Source organism: Nomia melanderi, chromosome 10, assembly GCF_051020985.1.
Source record: "Nomia melanderi isolate GNS246 chromosome 10, iyNomMela1, whole genome shotgun sequence".
Lineage (NCBI taxonomy): Eukaryota > Metazoa > Arthropoda > Insecta > Hymenoptera > Halictidae > Nomia > Nomia melanderi.
In genome coordinates, this window is record NC_135008.1 from 16,482,031 (window position 1) to 16,488,417 (window position 6,387).

The following is a 6,387-nucleotide window of genomic DNA, read 5'->3' on the forward strand; positions in this document are numbered from 1 at the left end:
AAATATAGTATGCGGACCATATGTTCCAGCAGTGTCGCCATATCGCGTACGAAACTCTGGGAATGAAATTTGAAAATTAGCCAGCGGGAGTGCGTGACGTTCTATTTTTGTACCCGATGGTGTACATTTCAACAGCGCTACTTTCTAAATGAATTCTATACATCGAAAAGTTGATTTAAAAATTGAATATTTTTTTTAATTAAATTAAATTGGATATTCCTATAAGTAAATATAATTTAATTTAAATTATTTCTTCCAAATTAACAAAATGTTTACTTGAAACTTGAGCTGACAGAAATATTTACAAAATTTACAAAATTCGTAACATAATTCAAGAATTAATAATTAAGAAAGAGATCTGTAGATTATTGAACAGTAATTATCGAAAAATATTAAATATTAAAAATGTATTATAATAATCAATTGTCATGTCAATTTTCCGAACTACCTATTGCTCTTCACATACACATTTTAACTTGATTATAATCACCGGCCGTTTCATAAGAATGTCGCATCCCTAACGAAATAATCAATTTAAAAGGAAAACAGCTGAGGAAAGGGGAACGAAATACATTCCTAGAAGGACGTAAAAATTATCAACAAAACGTGCAATAACAAAATAATCCCGTATTAACCGGAAAACCTTTGATAAAATATTTACAAGTGAACGAAATAATAAATGAGTTGCATGGTTGCAGTTTCCTTGTGGAAATTGCGCGATAAGACTGTGCAAGGAAACCTTTGATGTTGTATACCTACCGGATTAAGTGTCCGGACTACGCTCGCATTGTTTGCGCATTCGTATTCGCGCATTGTACCATAAGTCTTGCTGATAGCGTATACACACGCGCGTTGTGCAATCATTTAACTCCTTCAGACCCAGTGCAGATTATAAAGTACACTGTTTTATTACTTTAATATCTGATAAAATCTTAAAACTGTGACGACCAACTGTATGTACATCTTTGATTCGAACTTGTCTATCAGAAAAGTATCTTTTTATTACTTTCCAAGAATCTTTACAAATTGTGCAGCAGAACATTCGATAAATTGAATTAGCATGGTCAGAAGAAATATCATGGTGATACCTGTCCCATTGGGTGGCATCTTGTGTATCAAACCAAGGGTTTGGATATTAACGTAGTAGATCAAGGGATGCTTTCTTCTAAGTCTACAAGGTTGGTGTGTAGAATATTCAGGGTGTCTCAGGTTTCAATGTTCAAACTTTATCAGTATATTCTATAGCACTAAATAAGAAAAAAATATTATGTAAACACAGGTCATATAGAGTTTTATTGAAAGTGATAACGAAAATACGGAATACAAATTATATTGGAATAGTAAGCACCTTGCTGCTACTGTGAACAGTGGCTCGAATAGATCAATGTATTTACTATTTAACATCGTCACTTCCAGAGTTAATTAATGCTCTATTACAAAATGTCTATCTGACATATTCACCTGATTGAATGCATTATGAACCTTCTGTATTCATTCATTAACACAGCTTACGTAAGCACACTGAATATAAACATTGCTGATCTATTCGAGCCAATGTTCGCAGTGATAACATGTTGGTTACTATTCATATATTACTTGTATTTCGTATTTTTATTATAATTTTTTAATAATATAGTGACTAAATATATTGAAAAAGTTTGAACATTAAAAATAGGGGCATGCTGTATATCTGCAGTTATTGTGTTGGAATGGTCTTTCAATTTTGCACTGTATCAATGAGGTATCAGAAAGGTAGTATACTATCACTATATTTTATTCGAAATAATGTTGTTATTGATGGTGCATTGAATGACGGTCCATTGTTGTCCGATATGTGAACTTAATTTTGTGTGAAAATGACGTCTGAAGGAGTTAATTAAAAAGAATACATTCTTATCGTATCGTGGTGAATCGATCATCAGTTGAACAATGTTTTGCTCAATGAAAACATTGTTATACCCGTCATTTTTTCTGCACTGAAAGTGCCAATTCTACTGAAACGATTCATTCGAGCAATTGTATCAAAAAATATACAATGGAATATTATAAAACGTGTATGTATATATTATACATAATATGTAAAATTCATTTAAAGAAGTGGAATTCAATGTTTCTTAAGGACGAGAAACAAAATCATTATTTTAAACCCATCTGCTATAGTATTGAGTCAGACTCGTGATGAAAATTTTAAACTAAATTCAACAAATCTAAATATTATTCACATATTTTTAGCATAAGTTAAATATTATTTGTTTATAAATCTTTCATTCTTAGAGTAAACGTAGACATAGAATAAGTTTAAATTTGTTTCTTTTTCTATCAAAATATAAGGTAATTTCCTTAAACATAGTTATGAAAGAAATCATAGGAGAAGAGGTTAAAAGTAGTTACCAAGTGCGAAGGGTTAACATTGCATTTCAATTCGTGTATATACATACACACGGCATCAAGCCCGAAAGAAATTCAACGAAAAAAATGAATGTGATTCGCAGTTGCCCCTCTGGCAGAAGGAAATTAAGAGAGCGTATACTCCATCGCAGATTTCACGAAATGTATTCGGTAAATTCGATACAATTTTTGTCGGCGTTGAAATCAGAACGACTCGAAATTAAATTTTTTTATACAATGCTGAACGCTTTACAATGAAACACCTTTTATCGTATGAAATGACGGCAGACAATCTATATATTAGGGTTGATGTAACTTTAAAAATTAGGTAAAAGGAGGTTAATTTATCGAGGATCGCATGAATAACTTTAAAAATTATATAAAAAGAAGTTAATTTATCGAAGATCACATAAATAGGAAAATTGTCCGGATTACAGGACGACGACAATTCTGGTTTGATCGAAAGCACTACGTGCTCGCATGTACGTTTCCTTTCCTCCCCCATATCAACTGCTTATTCAATTTCATCGAACAGTCTGCGAAGGTGTGGAACTGCACGGGTAGACGGACGGGTGGATATACAAATAGAAAGAAACGCGATGGAGACAGGAGCGCAAACAGCGCAAGCTATTAACCCCTGCCGTACCGCCTCTGGGTCCGTTTGGACCCTGAGCTGGTGATTATTATTTTTTCTTGCAATCATCGTATTGTTCAATTGTTTAGTTAACATAATATTCTTTAGCAATAAAAGACAATAAAATACGAAATATATAGAAGAAAGAGAATTTTATTCGTAATAAATAATATTTTTTCACACAATTTGTAATAAAACAGTGTATCAAAACCAAATTGCACGCACAATATATACATTCGGATACATTTATCTGTACAACACACTTTTTGGAACATTCTTTCGTCACTGTGAATTAACTTCACGTACACTTGGAATATAGATTTATTTACAATGAACATAAAAATCAATATTTCAGAAAATCAATTAGTCTTGAATATTCCAACGTGTTGAACATTTATTCGTATCGCACACGCACACTCGCTATTAACCGAAAAATCGCAGGTACTGCAAGGGTTAATACAAACGCGTATCGAGAAAAATTGAAACGAGGAGAAAAATTCTACAATAGCGGTTATAATGAGATGCCGAATGTATTAGTAATTTACATAATAATTTAATAGGCTGAGTTTTAAATTTTGAAATAATTCCGAATGGAACGGGAGATGCAGTCCAATTCAGAAGTTGGACACATAATTTATGCCGCATCCGTTATATTATTCCTAATTTTGGGTTGAGTTCAACCCTAGAAATGAATCTCTCTCTCTCTCTCTCTCTACATTTTTTCCAATTTTAAAGTGAAATGGTCAATAAATTAATTTAATAAATATTTTAGATAAATTTCCCTATTAAAGAATGTACTTCAATACTTCCCCATTTCAATTCAAACATTCCATGCTTTTAGGCTTTCAATTTTCGTCAGTTGTCATAACGTATACAGTCTATTGTTTGAATAATTATAATACTCTGTGTAATTTGCAAATGTTTACGATAAATAAAAAATTTATCTAATCGACATACATATAATAGTCTAATGATGATTGCAAAACGTTTTAAATTGACATAAATTTGACGTAAAGGTCAAGTAAGGGTAAAGCTTCCATTACCAAGTAATATCTTGTATAATTTTCATTTCTCTAAAGGAATTTCATTTCTATAAAATTCTACAATTAGAATTCTTGCCATAGCTCCAAGTTTCAACATTGAGCTTACCATACATTTCAGCTCACCACGCATGCAAATAAACCATTTGTTTAAGCTGAAGCTAATTCCATTAGTGTTCAAAATTGTTTCAAAATCTTACTACCCGCGTAATCATACGATGAACCATACGTGTTCATTAGAGCGGTTACAGCGTTGAATCGCAAAATGAAACTTACGAAACAAATTGAACGCGGGAGACTGTATAATATCCAGAGAATATTGTTACACTTCGGATTCGTAATGTGAACAGCGCGCATCTCGCGTAAACAAATTAGAGGTACTGGCTTCAATCCGACCAAGCTATATAAATACATAGCTTATATTATAATGGAATAACGCAATTACATGCGGCTTGGCCTACCGAAAATTCATCGAGCATGTGTTATTTATCTGCAAATTTACCGCGTTAACTCGCAATACGCGTTCCCGTCGAACAGTGCATTAATATCCGCGAATCAATTGAATCAGTAACGCGGCCGGTTAAGCTCTATCACTGGCGTATTACTGACTTTCTCGGTGCGTGATTAAAATCATATATGTATACACAGGTATACGACTACGACAGCATTGCACCGGAAGCGTGTTCACTTTGCTTGCAAGCCTCGCAGGAAATGGCATTCGCATTCCACGGGAACAGGTTAAACGTAACCGAAGACCCTCTTGCCAGTAACATAAAATCAGATATCAAATATTTTCTCAAGTGGAAACAATAACCGCATCCGTCGAAAAAAGCATTAGAGATGCACATGTTATTAAAACTTATTTACATTTTACAAGGCATTTCGTTTGCAACGATTTCATGGAATATTATTCTACGTATTCCGCCTTTTTCCGTGTAATTAATTTTTTAACCCAAAACGTAACAACACTTTGTCTATACTTATTTCTATCTTAATCATTCAAATAAGTGGTTATAGAATAAAAGTAAACATGTTAGACGACAAATTTCGAACTGGAAACAGAAACAGAAGGAAACATGAAAATTGGAAAACTGAATACTCGAGCAATGTCGAAAACGATGTAAAGTTAAATGAATGGAATAAAATACAATATGTGTTTAAAAGTGTTCATGAAAATTCAAAATATTATCAGAATGATGGGTTTGTAAATAAAACCTGTTTAAAGAAACTGTTCATTTATAAACATTTAATATTATAATAAATATATTTACGTATTATCTACAATAAATGTATTTTTGTAATTTTTAAAAGGTTATTTTAAAGGTTATAAAATTTAAGCTTCTATCTTCATTTTATATCCATTTTAAAGAATTCTTCTGAATTCTTGAATTCAAAGATTCAACAATACTATTTGTCACATAACATTAAACGAAGTAATGTATTTTTACAATTTTTACGTCCTTAATAAAATAAGAGACTCTCATCGCACAGTTTACCCTAGTTCTCTAACATTTCATTTTTAAAGGTGATGTATTTTTAATAACTGCAACTGCAATTCTTTTTTCAAAAATGAAACAGGAATACCAATCCCTTTTTGTGGTACTGTAAATGAAAAACTGAGTTGAACCGTTGAAGAATAAAAGCTGACAATGAATTTATAGGAAAGCGAAAGAAGCTTTTCCGCTTTGACTAATATGAACGTTATGAGACAAACATGAGGCAGGGAGAAACTTATATGCGCCGCGGTAAGAAAGGTGGAAAGAGAACAGATCGAGGCGGCGGATAGTTTTTTTTCTCGGGGGCACTATACAAGCTTGCATGTTTACATAATATATTTACACAATGCCGGGCATAATACATGGATCCACGATACATTATTCCGCTGTTCCTTTGGAAAAACTTAAGACTGACAGCTGTGAAATATTTGACGCGCTAGACACGAAGGAGTGTAAATAATGTTCCATTATAAGAATTGTGGTTGACTGGAAACATACTGTATAATATACAGAATATTCAATAGATGAGCAACATTAAATAACTAACAATATTAATAGAAAACTTGTCGGCAGTCTTATTTTCACGCACCAAAAAATAAAATCAAGAGGGGCGTCGATCGTTTCTGTTTTTCATAAAAACAGAAAGTTTATTACCCTGCTCTTAACTAACTAACAACAAATCGCTTAACATTGACTCACGTCGTCGAAATATAACAATAATTGTACTTAGAGATTACTTAATTCAGTATACCTGGAACGATTAATCATTCGGAATACAACGTTAGCAAAGATTCATCTTTCGCAATCCATAATCAGTCTTGACCTCGCT